Source organism: Triticum aestivum, chromosome 5A (assembly GCF_018294505.1).
Source record: "Triticum aestivum cultivar Chinese Spring chromosome 5A, IWGSC CS RefSeq v2.1, whole genome shotgun sequence".
Classification (NCBI taxonomy): Eukaryota; Viridiplantae; Streptophyta; class Magnoliopsida; order Poales; family Poaceae; genus Triticum; species Triticum aestivum.
In genome coordinates, this window is record NC_057806.1 from 570,775,124 (window position 1) to 570,788,930 (window position 13,807).

Consider the following 13,807-nt stretch of genomic DNA (forward strand, 5'->3'; position numbering starts at 1 on the left):
CTTGTGCGGTACTACCGCTCATCAGACGCGGTACTACCGCGCTATCTGAGGCACTAAGCTCGTACTACCACTCCTAGACCCGGTACTACTGTGACCTTACACGGTACTACCGCTTCTAAGAGCGGTACTACTATCTTAGTTCCGCAACACTTGGCAGTACTATCGTAGGGGTCAAATCTCTCTCTAGGAAATTATCTTGTGTGCTTTCTGCATGTTTCTTTTGCTTTGTTGTGGTCTTTGCATTGATCTCTCTTATTTGTCGTGGGCGTTTTGCGTTTTGTGTCTCAGGTGGTGGCTCTCGCCGTTCCAATCCCAGTCGTGAAACTGGCTCCAAGCCTCTGCACAACGCCCAAGATGAAGCCCCAGAGGGCTCCAATGCCCCCAAGCGCAATGTCAAGACCACTGCGAGCAAGCAAAAGGAACCTACTAAGGGCATGGACGAGATTTCAATCTCTGAGTATGTCAAACGCGGGAGGATTAATCCCCATGTGAATCCTCGGGCTATCCTCAGAGGCACCGAGTTGTTCTGGACCAAGCAACAGGCTCTCATTTATCTGGATGTGATCAAGAGCAAGCAGAATACCTTCATGGATGTCAAGTGGATAGACATGCATCACATGCGGAAGGACAAGTTTCGTGACTATTTTGGAGAGGCTCTGGACTTGGTGGAGCAGTTTGCTATTGAGCCGGTGATCTCCTTTCACCTTGACTATGACCCTGAGCTTATTTGTCAGTTCTTTGCCTCAGTGTACTTTCATCCCGGGGATGATCGGAGGATGACCTAGATGACCAAACGGTCGTCAGCTGTCTGCTACATGGAAGGGCTTCATGGATCTGCTTCACATTCCTAATGATGGGCTTCACACCCCCGTTAGTGTTCGCCCCCACGCCAACTCTGAGTCTGCCAACAAGAACCTGCTTCAGCCTTTCCTTGTTGAGAAGGTGCTCCCCAATGGCAAGTCAACTTGAGTGTTGAACTCTTTTTTGGATATCATGCATCGCATCTTCCGCAACACTCTGTTCCCACGCATTGGCGTCAAGGACAAGGTCCATGCCTATCTAGTGGACATGTTGCTCCTGTGTGCAGAGGCACGTTCGTCTTAGACTCAGCCACTTGATGTCTCACACATCATGTGGTGTCAGCTTCGGTTTGCGGTGTTCACTCGCAAGATACCTATCTATGGACCGTACATGTTTCTGCTGCTCTCCACCACTTGGGAGAAGATGTACCCTGGTGTTGAGTTCCTTGCTCCAGACTAGATTCGCCATGAGTCCATCAGCCTCCGCGTCAAGCCCAACTGGGCCAACACCACTACCCGTGCTGAGGCCACTTCTGCTAGGAGGGCTGCTGGTGAGGAGGAGGCTGCTGCTGAGAATATTGCCGAGGACCGTGCTGCTAGGTCCACCACACCTTCCTCTGAGCCGTTGTGGGCCAAGAAGTTAAAGGACAAGATGAAGACTCTCTACTACATGCAGGCAAAAGGACAGTACAGGGCTCACGTGGTAGATAAGGAGAGTCGCCGCCGTGACAAGAAGGTTATGAGGCTCTTTGGAGAGGATGTGTCTGACGGGTCTGAGAACATCATCACACCTGAGGCTGCCTGGATGTCGAAGCAGGGATACAAGTGGACTAGTTCAAAGGAATACATTGAGGAGACCGTCCCCGCCGCTGAGTCTGACGGGGAGCACGAGGAGCAGTGGGACGACTTCTCTGCCTGAGCCACCCCGTGTGTGTAGGTGTCCTCTCTGCCTTTTTGGCGTCTCGATGCCAAAGGGGGAGAGAGTGTAGGGATTTGCGTTGTGTCGTGCTTGGTGTGTTTGTTTGCTTTTTCGTTTGGACCTTGTTTGCCTTGTTTGTTTTTGTTTGGTTTGTGCCTTCGAGTCCTATCCTCCATATGGTGTAAGACATATGCACTCTATCTATCTTAGTTAACTTATGTTTGTGCTATCTTGTCTAGTGATAGATATGCCTTGTCTCTATAATATAGGGGGAGCTTTGATCCTAGTATGTGTGTCGTGCAGTCCAAAGCACTCATCTAGGTGGCACACATCTAGGGGGAGCCCGTCTATATTCTAGAGAGGAGGTGTTTGCGGATACTTAATATTATTTCCCTTGTGCAAATCCCGTATTGTCATCAATCCACCAAAAAGGGGGAGATTGTAAGGGCATATTTATCCCTAAGGTGTTTTGGTGATTGATGACAACGCGTTTGCGGACTAATCGTGTGCCTTGAGTATCCCAGACATTTCATCGCTAGGCACAAGACGGTTGGGTGCCCCTCGAAGACTGCTGAAGATGGCGTCTTTTCTACGTTTCTTTTTGGTGGATTTGAGTCATAGGAAAGCCGTACTATTAAGAGGGGGTCCGCGTTGGAAAGGTTTGGGTGGAATCATCACGTACACGTCTCCTTCTTGTCCCCTCCTTTTCCCTTGGAGCTTCCTCCGTTTTCTTGCCTCCCTAGTTCTGGCTGCTGAGTTGGGTCGCGGTAGTACTGCTCCCAGGAAAGCGGTAGTACCGTAGGCATCAGTGGTAGTACCGTGCGGTGGCGCGGTAGTACCGCAGGTGCCCATGGTAGTACCGCTCCCCTGGAGCCGCACTACCGCTGCCCACCAGGCTAGTACCGCTCCTTCGCGGTAGTAGGGGCGGATGTAATTTTTTACATCCGCACCTACCACGGTAGTACCACTTTTGCTCCGCGGTAGTACCGCGCTATGCTGTCAGGCAGTAGTACCGCCCCTCGGCAGTACTACTGTGTCGGGTTTTTGCTACTTCCGTTTCTTTGCAGAAGTAGGCACGGATGTTTCCTCCCCCTTGGCTAGGGGATTTCTTCCTTGCGGTGGTACCGCATGGAGGCGCGGTAGTACCGCGCTTTCGGAAGTACCGCCCTCAGTTCCTGCGCGTCAGATTTGTCCTTACTGTCGCTGGGGTTGCGGCAGTACCACGAGCCAGTACAGTAGTACCGCATAGCCATGCGATAGTACCGCTGGCCAGGCGCGGTAGTACCGCTGGCCGGGGGCTGGACCCCCTACCCGAGATCCGCCAGTTTTGACACCGATATTGGTGCTTTCATCCGGACTGGCTAGCAAACCTGGTGATGGTACCAAAGAAGGACAAATCCTGGCGCTTGTGCGTCGATTTTAAGGACCTTAACAAGGCCTGCCCAAAGGATCCCTTCCCCCTCCCCCGCATCGATCAAACCATCGATGCTACCGCAAGACGCGATTCATTGTGTTTCCTCGACGCATACTCCGACTACCATCAAATTGAAATGGAAGAGCAAGACCAAGCCGCAACTGCATTCATCACACCATACGGCCCATTCTGCTTCAACACAATGCCCTTCGGGCTCAAAAACGCCGGCGCAACATATCAGCGCATGATTCAGACATGTCTAGCAAACCACATCGGCAAAATACTGGAGGCATATGTAGATGACGTGGTCATTAAAACCAAGCTTGTCAAAACTCTAGTAGACGACTTGAGGCTCACATTCGACAACCTCTGAACATATGACATCAAGCTCAATCCGGAAAAATGCGTTTTCGGCGTACCAGCTGGAAAGCTCCTGGGATTCATTGTCTCCAGTAGAGGTATTGAAGCTAATCCGGCCAAAATCCGAGCATTGTCACAGTTGGCTACCCCAACAGACCTCAAACAAATACAAAAATTGACTGGATGCGTGGCGGCTCTAAGCCGCTTTATCTCCCGCTTGGGAGAAAAGGCACTACCCCTTTATCGCCTCCTCCGGTGCACCCAACACTTCGAGTGGACGGATGCCGCCACGGCCGGACTCAACAAAATAAAAGCCATATTGGCAACAAACCCAATCTTGGCCGCGCCAAACATTGGTGAACCAATGCTATTATACATTGCGGCAACTCATCAAGTAGTAAGCGCAGTGCTCGTCGTCAAGCGAGCAGTGGACGGACACAAATTCCCCCTTCAAAAGCCGGTTTACTATGTGTCCACTGTCCTTACTCCATGCAAATCACGGTACCCACATTATCAAAAGATAGCGTACGCGGTATTTATGGCATCCCGGAAGCTGCGACACTACTTTCAAGAGTGTTCGATAGTGGTAGCCTCGGAAGTACCACTTAACGATATTATAAACAACCGCGACGCGATGGGCCAGATTGCCAAATGGGCCATTGAGCTCCTCCCGTTCGACATAACTTACAAGCCACGGCGAGCTATTAAGTCACAAGTTTTGGCTGACTTCGTCGTTGAGTGGACGGAAGCCGAACTCCCTAAAGAGTACGACACATATTCAAACTGGATCATGCACTTCGACGGCTCCAAAATGTTGGCTGGTCTGGGGGCTGGCGTTGTTTTGACGTCCCCAATAGGAGATACCATTCAATACGTACTACAGATAATGTATACAGACTCCAACAACGCAGATGAATATGAGGACCTTCTACATGGTCTCCGGATGGCAGTATCCATGGGCATTCAACGCCTAGATGTGCGCGGGGATTTGAACCTCGCGATATCCCAAATAAATGGAGACTTTGATGCCAAGGATCCGAAAATGGCAGCTTATCGCAATGCCGTCCTAAAAATGTCAGCTCGGTTCGAGAGGCTCGAATTTCACCATGTGGCTCGGGAAAACAATCAGGCGGCGGATATCCTCGCCCACATCGGCGCAAAATGCGACGCGGTCCCTCCCAACATATTTCTGGAAAGGCTCTTCAAGCTATTCGTAGCATGGGATGGCGACACCGGTAACAACAGTCCGGACCCGGCCAAAATACCCGATACCGAACTCTCTGACACAATCGGAGGCTCCGCCACCGAAATAACACATTCAGCCCACGAAATAATGGCCATTATTGCCCCGTGGACAGAACCATTCCTGGCCTACCTAACTAGACAGGAACTTCCGGAGGACCAAAATGAGGCACGCTGCATAGTGTGGCGATCCAAGGCCTACATGGTCCATGAGGGAGAATTGTACAAAAAAAGTGCTACTGGAGTCCTTTAAAGGTGCATCTCCGAAGAGGAAGGGTGGAACCTTTTGGCAGAAATTCACGCCGGACTCGGTGGTCATCACGCCGCAGCTCGGGCTCTTGTAAGCAAGGCCTTCCGTACAGGATTCTATTGGCCAACGGCCCGGGCAGATGCACAGGACTTGGTCCAACATTGCGCCGGTTGCCAGCTCTTTGCAAATCAAAGCCACATGCCACCCACCGCCCTCCAAACAATCCCCATTACATGGCCCTTCACGGCCTGGGAGCTTGACATGATTGGACCCCTTAAAGGGGAACCCACAAGAAAAAAAAATACTTATTGGTCATGGTGGATAAATTCACCAAATGGATAGAGGCTAAACCGGTTAAAACAGCCGAATCCGGGCCTGTGATAGATTTCATATCCGGGGTTGTACACCGTTACGGCGTCCCCCACAGCATCATCACTGATAATGGCACGAACTTCACAGCCGATGAGGTAAAACTCTGGTGCAGCAAAATGGGCATCAAGCTTGATTATGCTTCAGTATATCACCCTCTGTTGGAAAAGGCAGTGCCTAGGAGGCGCTTAGGCACGCCTAGGCGCTAGGCAATGGCCAAACGCCTCGCCTAGGGCATAAGCAGAAGTCTAGGCAGAGGAAGTAAGAAATTCTGTACCCAAGCGAGAAATCATGCCATATTGCACTGATATGTCAAAAGGCCCATATTCCATTTGTAGTACTGGTAGTTAACATACTTATAAGCCCTAAATTAATAAAATACACATAAACGCCCAGATAGTAAAAATTACATAACCGCCTAGGCTACGGCTGGGGCGCTTAAGCACCGCCTAGGCACTAGGCGAAGGCCATCCGCCTCGCTTACGCCTACCGCTTTTTCCAACCTTGATATCACCCACAAACCAACGGTCAAGTAGAACGAGAAAATGGTCTTATAATGAGCGGCATTAAACCCAGATTAGTGCGCTCCTTAACGGAGTCTGACACGCACTGGGTAGAGGATCTCGACTCCGTCCTCTGGGGGCTGCGGACCACGCTGAATCATAGTACCGGATATGCACCGTTTTTTATGGTGTACGGCGCAGAGGCAGTCCTGCCCTGTGACATAATTCATGACTCACCTCGAGTGCGCATGTACGAAGAAAGAGAAGCCGAGCTCGATCGACAGGACAGTCTGGACACCTTGGAGGAGGAGCGCGACGTAGCCAAAGCCCGTTCCGCATTTTACCAGCAATAGGCTCGCAGATACCAAAGCAGAGAAGTACGGGCCAAAACTTATAACGTTGGCGAACTAGTCTTACGACCGCCGGATAAGAAAAAGAACAAGCTCGAGCCCAAATGGGAAGGCCCCTTCATTATCGACCAAGTTGTGACTGGTGGAGCGTACCGACTGCGGGATGCATCCACTAGTCGACTCAAGCCAAACCCATGGAACGTAGCCAGGCTTCGAAGATTCTACGCCTAGCACCGGACTTTATGTTAGTCCCCTCCCTTTGTCCATTTTCTGCATATGCATCATCTGTCTTGTTTCCCTTTCTTCCTTTAATTTTCTAGGCCTTCAAGGGTCACCTTGTGCCTCACCCATACATTACAGATGCGCTAGCCGCACTCTTCATACCTTGGGGCTTCTTTCACGGAAGCTTAAATTATTTACCTGGGCCTCACTCCCGGCACATGTGTTATACTTCCGCATGTACCTTTTTTCATCATTATATGCATCGATATGACTTAAGTTTTGGCCAAGCTGGGTTGCCTGGCTCTTGTATTTATGCCCTACGTTCCCGTTAATTCGACTAGGGCATAAGGGGAGCACCTCTGCGATTGTTACCGCCGGGTCAGCCGGACGTGTACCTCAGACTGGGTGAAGCCGAAAGCTAGCGTTCTTAAGGGAATATTCGGTCGGTGAACAAAACATGACTTTTATTTATTATCCATATCTGCCCCCAGATGCTTTTTCTGTGCTTCTTGTCGCAGTCCAGACATGCACTTTAGGGCATGCTTACCCAGGGAAAGGAACCCTTAATGAAACTATTCTCCCTTGAAGATGTTTCTTACTACCCATGTAATATAACATAACTAGTTGGGCACTTGTCTGATAAAGCACTAATGACCCCTACGTCTGGTCTCCACGCATGCCCCGGTTCTTACATAACCGAGAGGGTATTCGGATACACTCCGGATCGTCGGGTCCCGAGGTTGAAGCGAAAAGGTCCGCCACGACAAACAATCTACAATCCGGCTAGAAGGCATTATACATGTCACTTTAAAATTACATGGTCAATTTGACTGGTTGAATTCCTCTTCAATACCATCCAATAGGCTGTCTAGTCTATAGTCCTGTTGGGAATACTTTGTGGCCAATTCTACTTGGCCGTACACTAAGCTCACAAGGATCTCCTTCCCATCGGGCCCCACAGGTCCGACTTCAGCCATATGGTTCGGGTCAGGCTTCATGTACCGTGTGTTCACCATTGTGATAACCCACAAGTGTAGGGGATCGCAACAGTTTTTGAGGGTAGAGTATTTAACCCAAATTTATTGATTCGACACAAGGGGAGCCAAAGAATATTCTCAAGTATTAGCAGCTAGTTGTCAACTCAACCACACCTGGAAACTTAGTATCTGTAGCAAAGTGTTTAGTAGCGAAGTAATATGATAGCGGTGGTAGCGGCAACAAAAGTAAAGACAACAAAAGTAATGTTTTTGGTATTTTGTAGTGATTGTAACAGTAGTAGCGGGAAAGTAAATAAGCGTAAACCAGTATATGGAAAACTCGTAGGCACCGGATCAGTGATGGATAATTATGCCGGATGCGGTTCATCATGTAACAGTCATAACATAGGGTGACACAGAACTAGCTCCAGTTCGTCAATGTAATGTAGGCATGTATTCCGTATATAGTCATACGTTCTTATGGAAAAGAACTTGCATGACATCTTTTGTCCTACCCTCCCGTGGCAGCGGGGTCCTATTGGAAACTAAGGGATATTAAGGCCTCCTTTTAATAGAGAACCAGAACAAAGCATTAGCACATAGTGAATACATGAACTCCTCAAACTATGGTCATCACCGGGAGTGGTCCCGATTATTGTCACTTCGGGGTTGCCGGATCATAACACATAGTAGGTGACTATAGACTTGCAAGATAGGATCAAGAACTCACATATATTCATGAAAACATAATAGGTTCAGATCTGAAATCATGGCACTCGGGCCCTAGTGACAAGCATTAAGCATAGCAAAGTCATAGCAACATCAATCTCAGAACATAGTGGATACTAGGGATCAAACCCTAACAAAACTAACTCAATTACATGATAAATATCATCCAACCCATCACCGTCCAGCAAACCTACGATGGAATTACTCACGCACGTCGGTGAGCATCATGAAATTGGTGATCGAGGATGGTTGATGATGACGATGGCGACGAATCCCCCTCTCCGGAGCCCCGAACGGACTCCAGATCAGCCCTCCCGAGAGGTTTTAGGGCTTGGCGGCGGCTCCGTATCGTAAGACGCGATGATTTCTTCTCTCTGATTTTTTTTCTCTCTAAAAGCAAATATATAGAGTTGGAATTGGCGTTGGAGGGTTTCCAGGGGGCCCACGAGGTAGGGGGCGCGCCCTAGGGGGGCGCACCCCCCACCCTCATGGAAAGGGTGTGGGCCCCCTGGTCTTCATATTTGGCGAGGATTTTTTATTATTTTTTCTAAGGTATTCCATGGAGTTTCAGGACTTTCCGAGAATATTTGCTTTCTGCACATAAAACAACACCAAGGTAATTCTGCTGAAAACGGCGTCAGTCCAGGTGAGTTCCATTCAAATCATACAAATTAGATTCCAAAACAAGGGCAAAAGTGTTTGGAAAAGTAGATACAACGGAGACGTATCAACTCCCCCAAGCTTAAACCCTTGCTTGTCCTCAAGCAATTCAGTTGACAAACTGAAAGAAAGAAAGAAAAACTTTTACAAACTCTGTTTGCTCTTGTTGTTGTAACTATGTCAAGCCAGCATTCAAGTTTTCAGCATATATCATAACAAACCACATTTGCAATAATTCTCAGGTCTCACAATTACTCGTATGTATAGAATAATCAACTAGCAAGTCATAATAATAAATCTCGGATGACAACACTTTCTCAAAACAATCATAATATGATATAACAAGATGGTATCTCGCTAGCCCTTTCTGAGACCGCAAAACATAAATGTAGAGCACCTTTAAAGATCAAGGACTGAATAGACATTGTAATTCATGGTAAAAGAGATCCAATCATAGTCATACCCAACGTAAATTAACAGTGATGAATGCAAATGACGGCTGTGCTCTCCAGCTTGTGTTTTTTAATAAGAGGGTGATGACTGAACATAAAAGTAAATGGATAGGCCCTTCGCAGAGGGAAGCAGGGATTTGTAGAGGTGCCAGAGCTCGGTTTTGAAATATAGATGAATTGTATTTTGAGCGGTATACTTTCATTGTCAACGTAACAACTAAGAGGTGGCGATATCTTCCATGCTAAACACATTATAGGCGGTTCCCAAACAGAATGGTAAAGTTTATACTCCCCTGATCCACCAACAAGCATCAATCCATGGCTTGCTCAAAACAACGAGTGCCTCCAATATACATCAGGTCCCAGGGGGAGTTTTGTTTGCAATTAATTTTGATTTAGCTTGCATAAAGCATGGGACTGGGCATCCCGGTGACCAGCCATTTTCTCGTGAGTGAGGAGCGAAGTCCACTCCTCTTGAGAATAACCCGCCTAACACGGAAGATAAGGACAACCTTGGTTGATACACGAGCTATTCGAGCATACAAAATAGAATGTTTATTTGAAGGTTTAGAGTTTGGCACATACAAATTTACTTGGAACGGTAGGTAGATACCGCATATAGGAAGATATGGTGGACTCATCTGGAATAACTTTGGGGTTTAAGGGATTGGATGCACAAGCAGTATTCCCGCTTAGTACAGGTGAAGGCTAGCAAAAGACTGGGAAGCGACCAGCTAGAGAGCGACAACAGTCAATAACATGCATTAAAATTAATCAACACCGAGTGCAAGCATGAGTAGGATATAATCCACCATGAACATAAATATCGTGAAGGCTATGTTGATTTTGTTTCAACTACATGCGTGGACATGAGCCAAGTCATGTCACCTAAATCATTCATAGGAGGATACCACCCTATCATACCACATCATAACTATCTCAATAGCATGTTGGCACGCAAGGTAAACCATTATAACTCATAGCTAATCAAGCATGGCACAAGAAACTATGATCTCTAATTGTCATTGCAAACATGTTTATTCATAATAAGCTGAATCAAGAACGAGGAACTCATCATATTTACAAAAACAAAAGAGGTTGAGTTCATACCAGCTTTTCTCATCTCAGACAGTCCATCATATATCATCATAATTGCCTTTCACTTGCACGATCGAACGGTGTGAATAATAATAAGAGTGTACGTGCATTGGACTAAGCTGGAATCTGCGAGCATTCAATAAACAGAAGAAGATAAGGCAATACGGGCTCTAGGTTAAATCAACAATAATGCATACAAGAGCCACTTCAACAATTTAATTATGGTCTTCTCCTACTGACCCCCAAAGAAAAGAAAAGAAATAAAACTATTTACACGGGAAAGCTCCCAACAAGCAAAAGAAGAACGAGAAATATTTTTGGGTTTTCTTTTTAATTATTACCACTACAGTAGAAAAATAAACTACAATTTTTTTGGTTTTTCTTAAGGTTTAACAAACACACAAGAAGAAAGCAGGAAAAGGAAAATAAACTAGCATGGATATTACAGTGAAAAAGTATGAGCACCGACATCTAGCAACGAGTGTGTGTGAACATAAATGTAATGTCGGTGAGAAATAGGTACTCCCCCAAGCTTAGGCTTTTGGCCTAAGTTGGTCTATGACCACGGCTGGCCTGGCGGATATCCATAATAATAGTTGTTGGGGTCGTACTATGATGAGGAAGAATAGTTGGGATCATACTGTTGTGCAGCGGTTATCGCCTGCTGAGCTGCAGCGTGGAGTCGAGCTGCCTCCTCTCTCCTCTCGTACTCTTCTGCCTCCTCTCTGGTAATAACATATCTTCCTTTTGTCTATGAATCAAAGAAGGCAGGAGCAGGGAGAGTAATACGGAAAACACGTCGTTTATCAAAAATTAAGCGATATAAGAGAGGTGATTCAGGCCTCTCGACAAACTGGTGCGAAGCCATAGAGCTATAATCTAAATATGCAGGAGGCAACTCCTTATCACCCTCCCAAATGTCTATTTCAAGAAAATGAGCTAAGCGGGTTGCGTAAATTCCTCCAAAGAAATCTCCATTATGTCTATTATGATGCGGCCTACGAGCTACAATGGCTTCCATATGATAAGATTGGTCTCCTAACATAGCACTCCTAAGAATGCTAAGATCAGGGACACACATGTGACATGCTTCATCCTTAGCATTTATGCATCTACCGATAAAGAGAGCAAAATAATGTATAGCAGGAAGGTGAATGCTCCCTATGGTAGCCTGTGTTATGTCTCTGGATTCTCCCACAGTTATACTAGCAAGAAAGTTTCTAAATTCAGATTTAGGGGGATCCCTAATACTGCCCCATGATGGAAGTTTGCACGCAAGAGTGAAATCCTCTAGGTCCATTCTATAAGATTTATCATAAAGATCAAACATGACTGAAGGAGAATTACACGAAGATGAATACTCAAACCTCCTCACAAATGAACTTGAGATCATGATACCGGGGGCATTTGTTGGCCTCAATTTCCTCAAGACCGGCATTGCGCAAATATGCTTTGAATTCTTCTTTAATTCCCGCATGGTCCATAAAATTTTCTGACGGCCATTCGCAAGGCCGTACTGGAGCGTCTCTTGGTGGATCCTCGTCAGCATCGCGCATAGCAATCCTGGGTCCTTGCTTCTTAGAGGAACCACCTTGGAACATCTTCCTAAGCATATTGTTTTTCTCTGAAAAATTCTAAAATTTTTAGTAACTTCAAACAAAAGTGAACCAACTTCAATAATATTGATATTAACTACTCCTACAAGTGCCTAGAGCCTATATCAAGCATTAGAACTACTTGGAACCATATAAATTTGACATGCAAACTCAAGAACATGGTCACCTATGCAGCACAAATTTGCAAAGAATAGAGCACTAGAACAAAAACTAATTGGACCAATGAAGGAGTCACATACCAAGGAACAATCTCCCCAAGCAGTTTTGCGAGAGGTGCTTTGAGCAAGGAGATCGAAAATCACAGCAAAAGTGGCTGGAACTCATGCTTGAGTTGGTTTTTCGGGTTTGTGTGAGGCAGAGGAAGAAGATGGGTGCTGGGATAAGTGGAGGAGGATCACCGTGGGCCCATGAGGCATGGGGCGCGCCCTAGGGAGGGGGGCGTGCCCACCACCCTAGTGGCCAGGTGGCAGCTCCTCCCGCGGTAATTTTTGCACAGTAAATCCTCAAATATTCCGGAAAAAATCATATTAAATTGGCATGGCATTCTGAGGACTTTTATTTTCGGGATATTTTTATATTGCATGGATAAGTCAGGAAACAGACAGAAAAATACTATTTTTACTTTATTTCTACTAAATTACAGAAAATATAAAGAGGGTACAGAAGGTTGTGCTTCTAGTTTCATCCATCTCATGCTTATCAAAAAGAATCCACTAACAAGGTTGATCAGGTCTTGTTAACAAACTCATTCCGATAATCATGAAACCGGAGAAATTTCGAATAACACTAAGTTACCTCAACGGGGATATGCACATCCCCAATAATAAGAATATCACATTTCTTCTTGACAGTAGGAAGAGGGAATTCAAAACCTCCAAATATAATCGATGGGATTTTCCCAATAGATTTGATACTATGAACTTGATATTGTTTCCTCGGAAAGTGTACCGTATGCTCATTACCATTAACATGAAAAGTGACATTGCCTTTGTTGCAATCAATAACAGCCCCTGCAATATTAAGAAAAGGTATTCCAAGAATAATAGACATACTATCATCTTCGGGAATATCAAGAATAACAAAGTCCGTTAAAATGGTAACGTTTGCAACCACAATAGGTACGTCCTCACAAATACCGACAGGTATAGCAGTTGATTTATCAGCCATTTGCAAAGATATTTCAGTAGGTGTCAACTTATTCAAGTCAAGTCTACGACATAAAGAGAGAGGCATAACACTAACACCGGCTCCAAGATCACATAAAGCATTTTTAATATAATTTCTTTTAATTAGCAAGCATGGTGGAAATTTCAGGTTCCGGTATCTCCAAGTTTCTTTGGTATTCCACCCTTAAAAGTATAATTAGCAAGCATGGTGGAAATTTTAGCTTCCGGTATCTTTCTTTTATTAGTAATGATATCCTTCATATATTTAGCATAAGGATTTGTTTTGAGCACATCAGTCAATCGCATACGTAAAAAGATAGGCCTAATCATTTCAGCAAAGCGCTCAAAATCCTCATCATCCTTCTTCTTGGATGGTTTCGGAGGAAAAGGCATGGGTTTCTGAACCCACGGTTCTCTTTCTTTCCCATGTTTCCTAGCAACAAAGTCTCTTTTATCATAACGTTGATTCTTTGATTGTGGGTTATCAAGATCAACAGCAGGTTCAATTTCTACATCATTATCATTACTAGGTTGAGCATCATCATGAACATCATCATTAATATTTTTACTAGGTTCATGTTCATTACCAGATTGTGTTTGAGCATCAGACATAGAAATATCATTTGGATTATCAGGTGGTTCAGCAATAGGTTCACTAGAAGTTTGCACAGTTCTTTCAT